General features: G+C 35.0%; 2 pseudogenes; both read right to left on the reverse strand.

The window, feature by feature from the left end:
- Window positions 1-736: 736 nt before the first annotated feature.
- On the reverse strand, window positions 737-1,631 carry LOC122747879 (annotated as a pseudogene).
- Window positions 1,632-15,170: 13,539 nt separating this feature from the next.
- LOC122747880 lies at window positions 15,171-15,527 on the reverse strand (annotated as a pseudogene).
- Between the last annotated feature and the right edge of the window lie 1,238 nt (window positions 15,528-16,765).

A 16,765-nucleotide genomic window follows, 5' to 3' on the forward strand; every position in this document is an offset into this window, starting at 1 on the left:
CCCAAGAAAAGTAAAGTTTTAAAAAGTATGCTTCAATCTGCATTAAGGATCCATTAGTTCTTTTTCTGGAGATGTATAGTATTTTTTCAGTCCTTCAGGATTTTCTTGGATAATTTTATGGCAGAGAATGGCTAAGACATTCACAGTTCATCACTGTACAGTACTGCTGTGAGTGTGGACATTGTTCTGTTGGTTCTGTTCATCTTATTTTGCATCAGTTCATGTCTTTTCAGGTTTTTCTGAGAACATCCTGCTCATCCTTTCCTTTCCTTTCTTTTGTATGTTGTGTAGCCCTTTATCAGTAACTAAAATAAAAGGTATGTTGTACAACACAAGCAGTAGTTGACTATTCTTGAGATAGATTATATTATAATGATTTATAAATGAAATTTTTATCATTAAAAAAAGATTTTACTCTCTGCTTGCTTGTTTACATTTTGCAAAAAAAATATTCTAAAAGCTAAATATATGTTCACAGATCAGCAGAGAGTACTAGGTAAGGTAAATGCTTTGCAGGTTGTATCTAAAGGACTATCTGCCACCACCTTTTTACATACATCAACACTTTTTTAAGTCATTAAATATTTTCATGCAAGAAAGTATTTTATAATTAATTGAAATTAAAGAAAACTGCATCTATTAGAAAAGAAAAGAAGAAAGTTGTATGAATTGTGATGTTTCAGTATCTCCAAAGATCATGAAATATATTTTTGTAAAGGCTGGACTAGAACCCCATTTAGAGTATGAGTATGTGTATGTGGTGTCCAGGAGTATTCAGAGTTTCAGTGTACTGCACTCCAGCTGCTTAACTCACTGAGCTGTCTTGATGATTCCGCACTGGTTTGAGTGGCATAATTCAAACATGAAAAGCTCATATTCATTCCATTCTGCTTGAGTTTTGTGATAGCATTTAGTAACACCCCAATGGGATGTCATCTAAATATTGTGTTATGCATTTCTTCAAGTAATTGCTGAGAGATATGGGGTCTATTTCTGTAAGTCTCATGCCCCTGAGAGCAAAAATCAGAATAAACTACAAAGAGATTCCAAGACCCACTATATATGTACTAAAGAGTTTTCCAAATTTCTATTCCTTTGGTTTACTCAGAGTAGCAATTAATACAAGGATAATGGTAATCTCATCCTTATGGCTTTTCATGACTTTAGGAGTATAAGGGAAATGCATTTCAATACTGTGTTCATCTTTATCTGTCTACAGAAACATACACTAAAACAATTTTCTCTTCCATAGTTCTGCATAAAACTATTTATCAATGAGAAAGTCATCCAGAGTTGTTTTATTTTTTAAATTTTTTTCAGAGTTGTTTTATAGATATTCACATTGGAAAGTGAACAAAGAGATAGGTGTACATCATTAGGAAGGCATCAGTTTAAAAATTCTCTGGATTATAAGTGTATCCAATTGTTTGTAAAAATGAGTAGTGCAAGACACACAGTAACAAAAACATTCATGGCTGTGTGCTGGTGAAGGTAGTGATTGTTCTAGCAGGTCTTTTTCTGGAGAGTACTTTTGAAAGCCAACTTGCTAATTGTGCATTCAGTTGACAAACTGAGGATGTGTAGCAGCTCCCAGAATGACTGACTTCCCTAAAGACCATTTGATTGAACATTTTGGAACTTATACTAGCTATGCTGCATAAGAATGAAGGAAGGGGCAGCTAGGTGGCTCAGTGGAAAGAGCGCTTGTCTTGGATTCAGGAGGACCTGAGTTCAAATCTGGCCTCAGACACTTAACACTAGCTGTGTGACCCTGGGCAAATCACTTAACCCCAATTGCCTCACAAAAAAAAAAAAAAGAATGAATGAAAAGGTGGAAGGGACCAGGCACTGGCCTCAGAGAGGGGATGGGCCTGGACCAAAAGAAAGAGAAGGAAACAGAGGAGGCAGCAGAAAAGGGGGGCACAAAAAGGGAGGAGGAAATTGGAAGGAGATAGAGGGGAGAAGGAAGATATTGATATAATCATATGATTTTGCTTTTTATTATTGAAATGGTGAATTATTCAGATAGTTTCCCCAATATAGCCCTATATTCCTGGTATAAATCCACCTAGTTATAGTGTATGATTCCTAGGATATGTTGTTGTAATCCCTTTGTTTATATTTTATTTATAATTTTTGCATTAATATCCATTAGGGAAATTGGTCTGTAATTTTCTTTATCTGTTTTGTTTTTTTCCTCGTTTTGGTATCATCACCATATTTGTATCATAAAAGAAATTTGTTAGGGTTCCACCTTTGCCTATTTTTCCTAATAGTTTATATAGTAATGGGATTAATTGCTCCTTAAATATTTGGTAGAATTTACTTGTGAATCCATCTGGTTCTGGGGAATTTTTCTTAGGGAGTTCACTGTTAGCTTTTACATTTTCTTTTTTTTAAGTCACGGTTATATAAATTTTTCTTCTGTTAATCTGGGCAATGGATATTTCTGTACATATTCAAACACTTGTTTCAATTGCCAGATTTATTGGCATTTAATTGGGCAAAATAACTCCTAATAAATCTTTATCTTCCTCATTAGTGGTATTGAATTCACCCTTTTCATTTTTCATTAAAGTAATTTGGTTTTCTTTTTTAAAATAAAATTAACCAATGCTTTGTCTATCTTGATTTCTACAAAATATTACCAGTTTCTAGTTTTATTTATTAGTACTAAGATTTTCTTACTTTCTATTGTATTAATATCTCCTTTGATTTTCAGGATTTTGAATGTGGTATTTAATTGGGAATTTTAAATTTCTTCCTTTTCTAGCTTTTTTTTTTCCTAATTCATTGATCTGCTCTTTTTCTATTTTATTTATGTAAGCAATTAGAAATAGACATTTCCCCCTTGTTACTGCTTTATTTGAATCCCATAGATTTTGTTATGTTTTATCACTGTTATGTTCTTTAATGAAATTATTGTTTCTATGTCATTTGACCCATTTAGTTTTTAGGATTAGATTATTTAGTTCCCAATTAATATAAATCTATTTTTCATTGCCCATTATTCATTGTGATTTTATTGCATTATGATCTGAAAAGGATGCATTAACTATTTCTGCTTTTATGCATTTGATTTTGGGGTCTTTATGCCCTAATGAATGTTCAAATTTTTGTGTAGGTACCATGTAGTGGTGGAAAAAGGTGTATTTCTCTTGTTTCCAATTCACTTCTCCCCAAAAATCTATCACATCTAACTTTCCCAGATATTTTTTTAATGCCTTAACTTTTTTTTTAATTGATATTTTGTCAGGTTTATCAATTTCTGAGAGGATAAAGTTAAGTCCCATACCAGTGTAGTTTTATTGTCTATTTCCTCATTCAACTTAAAAAATTTAGATACTATACCACTTGGTTCATTTATGTTTAGTATTGATTTGACTTTATTATCTATGGTATCTTTCAGCAAGATAGAAATTTTCTTCCTTATCTCTCTTTTTTTTTTTTTTTTTTTTTTTTTTTTAGTGAGGCAATTGGGGTTAAGTGACTTGCCTAGGGTCACACAGCTAGTTAAGTGTTAAGTGTCTGAGGCCGGATTTGAACTCAGGTACTCCTGACTCCAGGGCCGGTGCTCTATCCACTGTGCCATCTAGCTGCCCCGTTCCTTATCTCTTTTAATTAAATTCATTTCTGCTTTTGCTTTGTTTGAGATTATGATTTATACCCCCTACTTTCTTTGCTTCAGCTGAAGTATAATAGTTTATTCTTCAGCCCTTTACCTTTACTCTCTGTGTATCTCAGTCTCAAATGTGTTTCTTGTAAAAAAGACATTGTAAGATTCTTGCTTTTAATCCAATTTATCTGTCTCTGTTTCATGGGTGACTTTCTCCTATTCAAATTTATAATTATGATAAATAACTGTATTTCCCTCAATTCTATTTTGCCCTTTTTATCTGTCTCCAACTCTTTCCCTCCTCACAAGTATTTTACTTCTGACCTTCACCTCCCCCAATCTACTTTCCCTTTTCTCACCCAACCTATTACCCCATGTCTTTTTTATTTCCTTATAGGGTAAGATCAATTTTTGTACCTAATTCAGGGTGTATGTTATTCACTCTTTGAGCCAATTTTCATGGGAATAAGGTTTAAACTTAGTGTGCCAACTCTGCATCTTTGCCTCCTTTACCATAATTCCTTCATGCCTCTTTATTTCTGAAAATATACCCCATTAAATCCCCCCTCCTTCTTTTAGTCCAATCTTTATTTTCTCTCCTTTATTATGCTTTTTTTTTCTTGAGGAGGATATCCCATCAAATTCATCTTATATCCACACTCTCTGTCTACACATATTCCTTCTAATTTCCCTTATAAAAAATAAAATTCTTAAAAGGCACAAATATTGTCTTTATATATGATAATATAAACAGTTTGACCTTATTGAATCTCTTATGTTTTCTATTTCTTGAGTCTGTTTTAACCTTCTTGTTTCCCTTGAGTCTTTTGTTTTATTGTTTCTTTTTTAAATTATAAAATAATTTTATTTTCCAGTTACTTGTAGAGATAGTTTTCAACATTTGATTTTATAAGATTTCTAGTTTCAAATTTTTTCCATCCCTCCCCTCCCCCACCTCCCAAAGACAGCAAGTAATCTGATATAGGTTATATATGTACAATAACAGTAAACATATCTCTGCATTAGTCATAAGAGAAAGATCAGAGCAAAAAAGAAGAAGCCTCAAAAAAGAAAAACAACAGCACTTAAAACAAAAGAAATAGTATGGTTCAATCTGCATTCATATTTCACAGTTCTTTTTTTTTCTGGATTTGGAGAGCCTTTCCATCATGACTCCTTTGGAAATACCTTAGACCCTTGTATTGCTGAGAAGAATCAAGTCTATCACAGTTGATCATCACATAATGTTTATGATACTATGTACTATGTTCTCCTGGTTCTGGTCATCTCACTCATCATCAGTTCATGCAAGTGTTTCCATGTTTCTCTGAAATCTGCCTGCTCATCATTTCTTACAGCTCAATAGCATTATATTACATTCATATACCATAACTTGTTTAGCCATTCCCCAATTGATGGGCAGCCCATAAATGTCCAATTCCTTGCCACCACAAAAAAGAGCAGCTATAAATATTTTTGTACATGTATTTGCATCTCCCTTTTTCTTGATCTCTTTGGGGAAAAGACCCAAAAGTGGTCACCAGGATAATACACTATGACCAGGTGGGATTTATACGAGGAATGCAGAGCTGGTTCAACATTAAGAAAACTATTAACATGCTCAACCACATCAACAAGAAAACTAACCAAAATAATATGATTATCTCAAACGATGCAGACCTTCTGGGTCAAAGGGTATGCAAAGCTTTATAGCCCTTTGGGCATAGTTCCAGAATGGTTGGATCATTTCACAGCTCCACCAACAATGCATTAGTGTTCCAATTTTTCCACAGCTTCTCCAACATTTATTATTTTCCTTTTTTCTCATTTTAGCCAATCTGATAGTTGTCAGGTGGTACCTCAGAGTTGTTTTAATTTGCATTTCTTTAATCACTAGTGATTTAGAGCATTTTTTTTCATATAGCAATAGATAGCTTTAATTTCTTCATCAGAAAACTGCCTGTTCATAACCTTTGACCATTTCTCAATTGGGGAATGACTTGGATTCTTATAAATTTGATTTAGTTCTCAACATATTTTAGAAACGAGGCCTTTATCAGAAGTACTGGCTATAAAGATTGTTTCCCAGCTTTCTGCCTCCCTTCTCATTTTGGATGCTTTGCTTCTGTTTGTACAAAAAACTTTTTAATTTAATGTAATCAAAATCATCCATTTTACATTTCATAATATTCTCTATCTCTTGTTTAGTCATAAACTGTTCTCCTTTCCAAAGATCTGAAAGGTAAACAATTTCTTCCTCCCCTAATTTATCTATGGTATCACCTTTTTTGTCTAAATCACGTACACATTTTGACCTTATTTTAGTATAAGGTGTAAGATGTTGGTCTATGCCTAATTTCTACCATACTATCTTCCAGTTTTCCCAGGAGTTCTTGTCAAATACTGAGTTCCTATCTCAGAAGCTGGAGTCTTTGGGCTTATCAAAAAGTACATTACTAAAGTCATTTACTACTGTGTCTCCTGTGCCTAGTCTATTCCATTGATCTGCCACTCTATTTCTTAGCCAGTACCACATACTTTTGATGATTGCTACTTTATAGTAAAGCTTCAGATTTGGTATAGCTAGCCCACCTTCCAGTGAATTTTTTTCATTATTTCCCTTGATATTCTTATTTTTTGTTTTTCCAGATGAATTTTATTGTTTTTCCTAGCTCTATAAAATAATTTTCAGGTACTCTGATTGGTATGGCACTGAATAAGTAAATTGATTTAGGTAGAATTGTCATTTTTATTATATTAGCTAGGCCTATCCATGAGCAATTGATATTTTTCCAATTATTCAGATCTGATTTGATTTGTGTGAAAAGTGTTATATAATTATGTTCATAGAATTCCTAGGTTTGTCTTTGCATGTAGACTCCCAAGTATTTTATATTGTCTACCGTTACTTTAAATGGAATTTCTCTTTCTATCTCTTGCTGCTAGACTTTGTTGGTCATGTATAGAAATGCTGATGATTTATGTGTATTTATTTTATATCCTGCTACTTTGCTAAAGTTGTTAATTGTTTCAAGTAATTTTTGAGTTGATTCTCTAGGATTCTCTAAGTATACCATCATATCATCTGCAAAGAATGATAGTTTTGTTTCCTCCTTGCCTATTCTAATCCCTTTAACTCCTTCTTCTCTGATTGCTAAAGCTAATATTTCTAGTACAATATTAAATAATAGAGGTGATAATGGACATCCCTGTTTCACCCCTGATCTTATTGGGAAGGCCTCTAACTTATCTCCATTACATTTAATGCTTGCTGATGGTTTTAGGTAGATAATGCTTATTATTTTAAGGAAAGTTCCACCTAGTCATAAGCTCTCTAGTGTTTTTTATTAGGAATGCATGCTGCATTTTGTCAAAATTTTCTCTTCATCTATTGAGATAGTCATATGATTTTGGTTAGTTTTCTTATTTATGTGGTTGATTATATTAATAGTTTTCCTAATGTTGAACCAGCTCTGCATGCCTGGTATAAATCTGACCTGGTCTTAGTGTATTATCCTGGTGATCACTTGCTGTAATCCCCTTGCTAATATCTTATTTAAGATTATGTCATCAATATTCATTAGGGAAATTAGGCTATAATTTTCTTTCTCTGTTTTTGCTCTGTCTGGTTTTGGTATCAACACCATATTTGTGTCATAAAAGGAATTTGGCAGAACTACTTCACATATTTTTTCCAAATGATTTTAATAATATTGTAATTAATTGTTCCTTAAATGTTTGGTAGAATTCACTTGAAAACCCATCTGTCCCTGGAGATTTTTCTTTAGGGAGTTCATAAATGGCATGTTCAATTTCTTTTTCTGATATGTGCTTATTTAAGGATTTTATTTCCTCTTCTATTAACCTGGGCAGTTTGTATTTTTGTAAATATTTATCCATTTTATTTAGATTGTTAAATTTGTTGGCATACAGTTGGGCAAAATAGTTCCTAATTATTGCTTTAATTTCCCCTTCATTGGTGGTGAAATCACCCCTTTTCATTTTTGATATTGGTAATTTGGTTTTCTTATTTTTTAAAATCAAATTAACCAATGGTTTATCTATTTTATTGGTTTTTTTCATAAAACCAGCTCTTAGTTTTATTGATTAATTCTATAGTTTCATTGCTTTCAATTTTATTAATTTCTCCCTTCATTTTCAGAATTTCTAATTTAGTATTTAATAAGGGATGTTTAATTTTTTTCTTTATCTAGCTTTTTAAGTTGCATGCCCAGATCATTGATCTCCTCTTTCTCTTTTTTATTCATGTAAGCAGTTCGAGATAGAAGATTTCCCCTAAGCACTACTTTGGCTGCATCCCATAGATTTTGGTATGTTGTCTCATAATTATCTTTGTCTTGCATGAAGTTATTGATTGTTTCTATGATTTGTTTTTTGACCCACTCATTCCTTAGAATGAAATAATTAAGATTCCAATTCAGTTTCAGTCTACCTGTCCATGGACGTTTATTCCATGTAATTTTTATTGCATCATAATCTGAGAAGGATCCATTTACTATTTCAGCCTTTCTACATTTAACTATGAGGTTTTTGTGTCCTATTATGTGGACAATTTTTGATTATGTGCCATGTACTGCTGGGAAAAAGTTATATTTTTTTCTATCCCCTTTCAGTTTTCTCCAGACATCTGTCATATCTAACATTTCTGACATTCTATTCACCTCTTTAACTTCTTATTTAATTTGTGGCTAGATTTATCTAATTCTGAGAGGGGAAGATTCAGATCCCCCACTAGTACAGGTTTGCTGTCTATTTCATCTTGTTACTCATTTAACTTCTCCTCTAAGAATCTGGGTGCTATATCACTTGGCACATAGATATTTAGTGTAGATATTTCTTCATTTTCTATAACACCTTTTAGCAAGATGTAGTTTCCTTCCTTATCTCTTTTAATTAGATCTATTTTTGCTTTTCCTTTGTCTGAGATAAGGATTGCTACCCCTGCTTTTTTTTTTCTACTTCAGCTGAAGTATAATATATTCTGCTCCAACTTTTTTTTTTTTGCGGGGCAATGGGGGTTAAGTGACTTTCCCAGGGTCACACAGCTAGTAAGTGTCAAGTGTCTGAGGCCAGATTTGAACTCAGGTACTCCTGAATCCAGGGCTGGTGCTTTATCTACTGAGCCACTTAGCTACCCTTGCTCCAACATTTTACCTTTGTGTGTCTCTCTGCTTCAGATATGTTTCTTGTTAACAACATATAGTAGGATTCTGGTTTTTAATTCACTCTGTTATTTGCTTCCTTTTTATGGCAGAGTTCATCCCATTAACATTCACAGTTATTATTACTAGCTGTCTATTTCCCTCCATTCTATTTACCCCCTTTGTACTTTTCCCCCCTTCTTTCACCCAATACTCCTCACCAACATTTTGCTTCTTACCCCTGCCTCCCCCAATGTGACCTCCCTTTTATCAGACCCCTCCCTTTTCTTTACCCTGCTTCTGCCCCCCCTTCTATTAGAACCCCCTTTTCCCCTTTCCCTTTTACTTCCCTCAAGATTGTGCTCTGCTTCTTTATCCAAATGAACATATATGTTATTTCCTTTTTGAATAAAATATGAGAGTAAGGTTGAAACAATGTTCCCCCCTCCCTTAATTCCCTCTATTTTAATAGGTATTTTGCACCTCTTCATATGATGTAATTCACCCATTCCACTTCCCCCTTTCCTCTTCTTCCCATAAACTACTTTTTAACCCCTTAATTTACTTTATATCATTACATCAAAGACAATTAATATTTTTACCCTCTGTGTATAATCCTACTGTCTACCCAAATACATATATACATACATATACATACATACATACATACATACACACACACACACACACACACACATATATATATATATATATATATATATATATATATATATATATATATATATATATATATATATATATATATATATATAATTTCTCAAGAGTTATAGGTATTATTTTCCAGTGTAGGAATGTAAATAGTTTAACCTTATTGAATAACTTTTTTCTCCTTGTTTACCTTTTTAAACTTCTCTTGAGTCTTGTATGTTAAGATCACATTTTTTATTCAGTTCTGGTCTTTTCATAAGGAAACTTTAAAAGTCCCCTATTTCATCGAATGATCATCCTTTTCCCTGAAAGAGGATTCACAGTTTTGCTGTGTTATAGATTCTTGGCTGTAATCCAAGCTCCTTTGCCTTCCCGAATATCATATTCTATGCCTTGTGATCCTTTAATGCTGAAGCTGCCAGGTCCTAAGCAATCCTGACTGTGGCTCCATGATACTTAAATTGCTTCTTTCTGGCTGCTTGAAGTATTTTCTCCTTCACCTGGTAATCCTAGAATTTGGCTACAATATTCCTTGGAGTTTTCCTTTTGGAGGTTCTTTCAGGAGGTGAATGGTGGATTCTTTTTATGATGATTTTATCCTATGATTCTATATCAGGGCAGTTCTCCTTAATAACTTCCTGGAATATGGTATACTGACTCTTTTTGTGATCTTGGCTTTCAATCAGTCCAATGATTCTCAAATTGTCTCTCCTGGATCTGTTTTCCAGGTCAGTTGTCTTTCCATTGAGGTATTTCACATTTTTTGTATTGTTTTGTTCAGTCAGATTATGCACCTCCTTTTCCATTTGGCCAAATGAATTTTTTAATGAATTTTTTTCTTCAGTCAATCTTTGTGTTTCCTTTTCCAAGCTGCTGATTCTTTTTTCACAATTTTCTTGCATTGATTTCATTTTTTCTTCTACTTCTCTCAATTGATTTTAAAATCCTTTTTGAGCTCTTCCAAAAAGGATTTTTATTCTTGAGACCAATTCATCTTCCCTCTTGAGGCTTCACATGTAGGCAATTTGAGAGTATTGTCCTCATCTGAGTTTGTGTTTGTCTCTTCCCTGTTGATACAGAAGCTCTCAATGGTGAGAGATCTTTTTTGTTTCTTGCTCATGTTGCATATATTATTATTTTTTTTTAAGGTTGAGGTTCCCCTCAGGCACCAGGGTCACTGTTTCAAGCTTCTTGTACTGGGAGATAGGTGCTATGTAGCTGGCTTTCTTCTCTGAGGCCTCTATGTCTTGTGGATTTCTCATCACCCTGGGTTTGCTTCTAGCATGCATGCAGGCATGAGACAGGCTTGGTCACACCTGTCCTGTGGGTGCCCCGCTAGCTGGCAGCCTGCCCTCTCACATAGTGCTGGTGGATCTCACGAATGGCCTGCTGAGCCACTAGCCTGCTAAGCCAGGATCAACAGGCCTCAGTTGCTTCCTTCTGACTTGCCTGACCCCCTCGATGCTATGCTGTGTTGAGGTGCACTATACTCCTTCCATGCCCTAGTGATACTGACCTTTCCTGAAGTCTTTTAAATTATCTCTACTTGGAAGATTATGATCCTCTTTCTTTTTGTAGTTTCTGTAATTTTAGAATCTATTTAGAAGCTTTATTTAATGTTGCTTTTAAGGGAAATTTGGGAGAGCTCAGGCAGCTTACTGGTTTCCCTCTGCTTCTCTTCTCTGTTTTCTTGTTTCTTGATGTTTCATCAACTTATTTACTTCCAATTGATTAATTTTATTTTTAAGGATTTTATTTCTTCATTGACATTTTGTATCTCTTTATCCTTTTGTCAACCCTACTTTTTTTTGTATTTTTTGCACTTAATTGTGAGGCAGTGAGGGTTAAGTGACTTGCCCAGGGTCATACAGCTAGAAAATGTCAAGTGTCTGAGGCCAGATTTGAACTGGGGTCCTCCTGAATCCAGGCCTGGTGCTTTACCCACTGTGCCACCTAGCTGCCCCCCCAATCCTTATTTTTAAGGAATCATTTCCATCAATTGATTTTGTATCTCTTTTCTGATTTGGTCAATTGTGCTTTTTCAGAATTTATTTCAGTATTTTTTTCAGTTTTAGTAATCATTTATTTTTCCAGTTATATATAAAGTTAGTTTTCAACATTTATTTTTACATGACTTTGAATTCTGAATTTTTCTCCCTCCTTCCTTTCTCTTCCTCCAATAAAGTAAACAATCTGAAATAGCTTATAGATGTACAATTACATTAAACATATTTCCACATTAGTCATGTTATGAAAGAAGAATCAGAACAAAAGAGAAAAATATCAAGAAAGAAAACAACAAAGACAACAAAGTGAAAATAGTATGTTTCAACCTAAATTAAGATTGCACAGTTCTTTTTCTGTATGTAGAGAGTTTTCCAACATGAGTCCTTTGGAATTATCTTGAATCATTGTGTCACAGAGAACTAAGTCAGCAACAGCTGATCATTACACAATGTTCCTGTTACTGTGCATGATGTTTTCCTGGTTCTGCTCATTTCACTAAGCATCAGTCCACTTAAGCCTTTCAAGGATTTTCTGAAATCTGACTGCTCATTATTTCTTATAGCACAATGGCATTCTATTACATTCTTATGTCACAACTTGTTCAGCTATTCCCCAATTGATGGGCATCCCTCAACTTCCAATTCTTTGCCACCAAAAAGAGAACTGATATAAATAGTTTTGTACATGTGGGTCCTTTTGCCTTTTTTATGAAAATTTGACTTTCAAATACAAGACCCTATAGGGTCTTTATGCATAAAAATGTAAACAGGAAAAAGAAATCAAGAGGGATGTTAAAAGGTCCCTATGACATGGAAAGATGATATGTCTAACTCATAAGAATTTTCTCAATATTAGGGCAGATGATAGGAATAAATGTAGACAGAGGGCACAGGTAGTGATTGATTATGAAGGGATGATATCTGTAAAGCATTTATTTTTTATCATCTTTTTGGTGGGGCTGTCAGGGTTGGGTAGAATACCCAGGGTCAAGCAGTGAGTGAGTATCTTCTGTTTGAGGCCAAATTTGGTCTCAGGTCCTCCTGGGTCCAAAGTGGGTGTTTTGTCCACTGTGTCACCTAGTTGCCCCATGATGACATCTTTAGGGCAAAATTGAGGAGTGAGAGGATTGCACGGGGGGGGGAGGGGAAGTAGAGAGGTAAAATGGGGTGAAATCCCACTTGAAAGAAGCTGGAAAGGGCTTATGGAGTGGGGGGAGATATGTAGAAGGACCAGGGCAGTGAATGAGCCTTATGGTCATCACAATTGGCTCAAAAACATTAATCTCATCAGAGTTGACCCAAGGAGGGAATAACATATACACTCAATTGGGTGGAGTAGTCTATCTAACCCTGCAGGAGGGAAAGAGAGGAAGGGGATAAGAAGGGAGGAGTGAAAGAAGAGAGGGCAGATTGGGGGAGGGGGCAGTCAGAAGCAAAACAGTTGAGGAGGGACAGGGTGAAAAAGAAAACATCAAAGGGAAGCAAATAGGATGGAGGGAAACAGTTAACAATAGTAACTGAAAAATATTTTGAAGCAGAGGCAAGAGTAATGTAAAATGATGGTGATAGTGATGATGATTGATGGATGGATTGATGATAAATATATGAAGATGAGAAATGATTGGGGATGATTGATTTGATAATGAGTAATGATTGATGATAATGAGGATTAATTGATGAAGATCAGGTTTGATTGATGATTGATTGTGAGGATTGATTGATGATGATAAAACATATGGTACTTTATTGGGCTACTGTGAAGAAAATTATATGTCAGGTATAAGGTACTATATGAATGTTATTTACTACTAGTATTGCAAGAATCAACCTCATGCATAAGGAAAACTTTCTTTAAAGTACTATATAAATATAGTTTATTACTTTTTAAAAATGATGAGCAGAATGCTATCAGAAAAAAACTGAAAAAACCTGTATGACCTAACACAATGTGAAATGTACTGTATACATAATAAGAGCAATACTGAAATATTTGACTTGATTATTTTCAGCAATGCAATGATCCAAGGCAACTTTGAAGATCTTGTGAAAAATGCAATCCATCTACAGAGAGAGAACTGATGGTGTCTGAATACAGATTGAAGCATATTTTTTGTTAGTTCTGTTATCTGAAATTTTATTTTTGTCTGTTTTCTTTCACAACCTGGCTAATGTGGAAATGTTTTGCATGACTGCTCATCTATAGCTTATATTAAAATTTTTGAGTTCTTGAAAGGGAGGGAGGTAGGAAGAGAATTGGGAACACAAAGTTTAAAAAAATTAATGTCAAAATTTGTTTTTACATATAATCTAGGAAAAAATAAAGTTCTAAATAAAAATAAATAAGAAAATAAAATAAGAAAAAAATATCTTTCAAAGCTTCTACTGCTTCATTCTCCACAACCAATCTCACCCCTAGTCTTACATCCACATAGTTTTTAAACCAGCTTCCTCCCCCATGTAAGAAATCTCCTTCATCCTACTTACTATGTTGTCTTAGGTAGAAGAATATCTCACTTACTTTCGTTGCATTTGCCATTCCAAGATTCCATTTGAGGCATTATTTTAAAGTTATTTGATGGGGAATGTCGGGAGGGTTCAACTTTCTCAACTCTGCAATTTTACCTCCACCCCTAGAAGTTTTAACTAAATGTTTATTGAAGAATATTCTTCAGCACATTAGGGATTATTGTCATGGTATATGCTACCTCAAAACATTCAGAATGTTTGGTGGTATATGGAACTTCTCCAACACTTCAGTCGTGATCAACTTCTGATAATTTCCTAAGCTAGCAAGATTTATAATAGTAAAAAATATCTGTGTTACAACAGATTTATGCCACAGCATAGGAAATTTAACCCCAAACATTTTAGTTCTAATGTAAGAGCTACAGTTTTAATCCAAGTCTTCTGATTCAAAATTCAGTGTCTTTTCTACTAATAAAAGGTCAACATTTTTCTCTTCAGTTTTGAGAATTTTCCACCAATTATCACTGCAGTTCTGGAGGTAATGTGCAACCCAGAGTTGGTTATCTCTGACCTGTTCAATATGAAATACCTTTCTTTCCACATCTACCTATCTAGATTACATATTTATCTTAAAATTCATCTTAGTTTTGCCTTTTCCATGAAGTTTTAGATTATTTCCCTTAGCCAGAATTGATCTTGTCATTCACTGAACTTATTATTGTAATACCCATCCAATATAATTTTTCTATATTGAATTACATCATAGTATATTATATGACATTATAAGTACATGTTTTATCACTTCAACTAGATTATAAACTTTTTTTTTTTAGTTGGCTGACTAGCTTTTATTTTCTCTCTAGAGGGAACATTCCTACAACCTTGTGTGTGGCCACAGGACACAAACTTGAAAGGGGTGGACACATCCATTCGGGATGAGAACTGAAGAACTAGGCAAGTTCACAAGGGCTCTTCCTGTCCCTGATTTTGCCCCTCTGCAGCAGAAGGTGATTTCTCTAGCACTTCCCCTGGGAAGGGAAGCTCCTGGCATTACTGGAAGTATCTGCTGGTGTTGGCTCTGGGGGAGGGGGGAGCTGCTCCACTGCAGGAGGAGGGAGTGGGACATCCAGCCCCATCCCTGGCATCTGCCCTGGAAAAAACAACTCCTATAAGGCTTGACCAGTATGTCTCCTCCCCTGAATGGGATCCGTGGGTCTTGGGGGCCACTGTTCAATCCTGGTGGCTGACCCTTTACCTGTTCATCTCAAACTGTGACTCCTCATGGCTTCCTGGTTTATCCTCATGGTTGTTGGGTAGGTGGTTCAGGTTCATTTCAGTAGCAGGCTCATCACCAGGGTGGCTGGCTGACCCCAGAAATGGTGGGCAGATCCCAGGGAGGTGTTTTGGCCACAGGAGAGTTACGACATTCCATCAAAACTTCCGGTCATAGATGATCCTGGTACCTCCAGGGGGTGGTGCTGAAGAGCTTGCCTCCCGGAGTAGTGCTATAATCCCCAGGTGGCCGCTGTGAATGGTCACTGAGCACCACCTGACAGTTGCCAGGATGACCTGGCTCAGCGTCTGGCCTCAGCTCCCTCTTGCAGACATGGTCTCAGCCAGATTATAAATTTTTAAAACACAATTATAATTTGCCTTCCTTGTATCACCTGATATACAGTGCATATTGGATTGTTTTCTACCTAGCAAGTACTCGTGAAATAGTTACTGACAAGGATAATCCAAGAAATCTATGGCTAGTGGAATGGCTTCTCAATTGATGGAGAATATTATATGCTATTTCTTTTAATTCTGGGTGGGGAAAAAGTGAATGAAAATAAAGTCATTCCTTTGTATGTTACCAAAGATCAAGTATAATAAGAAAGAAAAAAAATAGGACTATGGATCTACCCGGAATTTCTTATGAGAATAGCTTCATTAACTATGTGCCTTGTTTGCCAAAGATTTTGTATGCACCTTATATTAATAATAGCATTTTAAAATGATGTAGAATCTATATCCTGAGCATACCCAAAGGGATTCACGAACCCAATTCATACAGGGCTCAGTTCACCACTGAAGTGAAGTCATTTCCAGGGCTGACAGCAGCAGCCAAGTAGACAATCTGCATGTAGCATATGATACAACAGTGAAGATAGATAAGACCTTGGCCAAGAGAAGTAAAACAAACTTTTTCCCTTGTGAAACCTTTCTTCGTTTCTTTAAGGCTCATTTAAAACCAAAATATATTTCAAAAAAGTAAATCTTTCTCAGAAGAAACTAGAAAACAACTGTGTTCAATAGAGTTGATGACCATGCTAGTACCTAGGATAGACATGAAAGATTATGGAAAGTTTTGTGATTTTAAGATCTTAATATTTCTTTCTTTCTTTCTTTTGGCAATTGGGGTTAAGTGACTTGCCCAGGGTCACACAGCTAGTAAGTGTCAAGGGTCTGAGGCTGGATTTGAAATCAGGTCCTCCTGAATCCAGGGCCAGTACTCTATCCACTGTACCACCTAGCTGCCCCAAGATCTTAATATTTTCTACATGTTTTCCCTCATGCTCAATTGGCTACATAGCACACTGAATTCATTTAGAGGAAAAAGATGTTTGTAACTTTCTAATCTATACAAAAATACCTTTGCTTCTTCATCTACTAGATGAAAAATGAAAGGTGAGACATTAGAAATTTTTTCAGTTTGAGTCAAAGTATCAGTGTATTAATGGTAAAATTTTATAGGGATCTCATTCTGATTAAAGGCAAATGCACAATGGGTGTGCCCTATTATAGTGCAGCCTAATTGTTGAATACATTTACTATGAAGTGATCCAAGATGTTCCCCACCA

This window comes from Dromiciops gliroides, chromosome 3 (genome assembly GCF_019393635.1).
Source record: "Dromiciops gliroides isolate mDroGli1 chromosome 3, mDroGli1.pri, whole genome shotgun sequence".
NCBI lineage: Eukaryota > Metazoa > Chordata > Mammalia > Microbiotheria > Microbiotheriidae > Dromiciops > Dromiciops gliroides.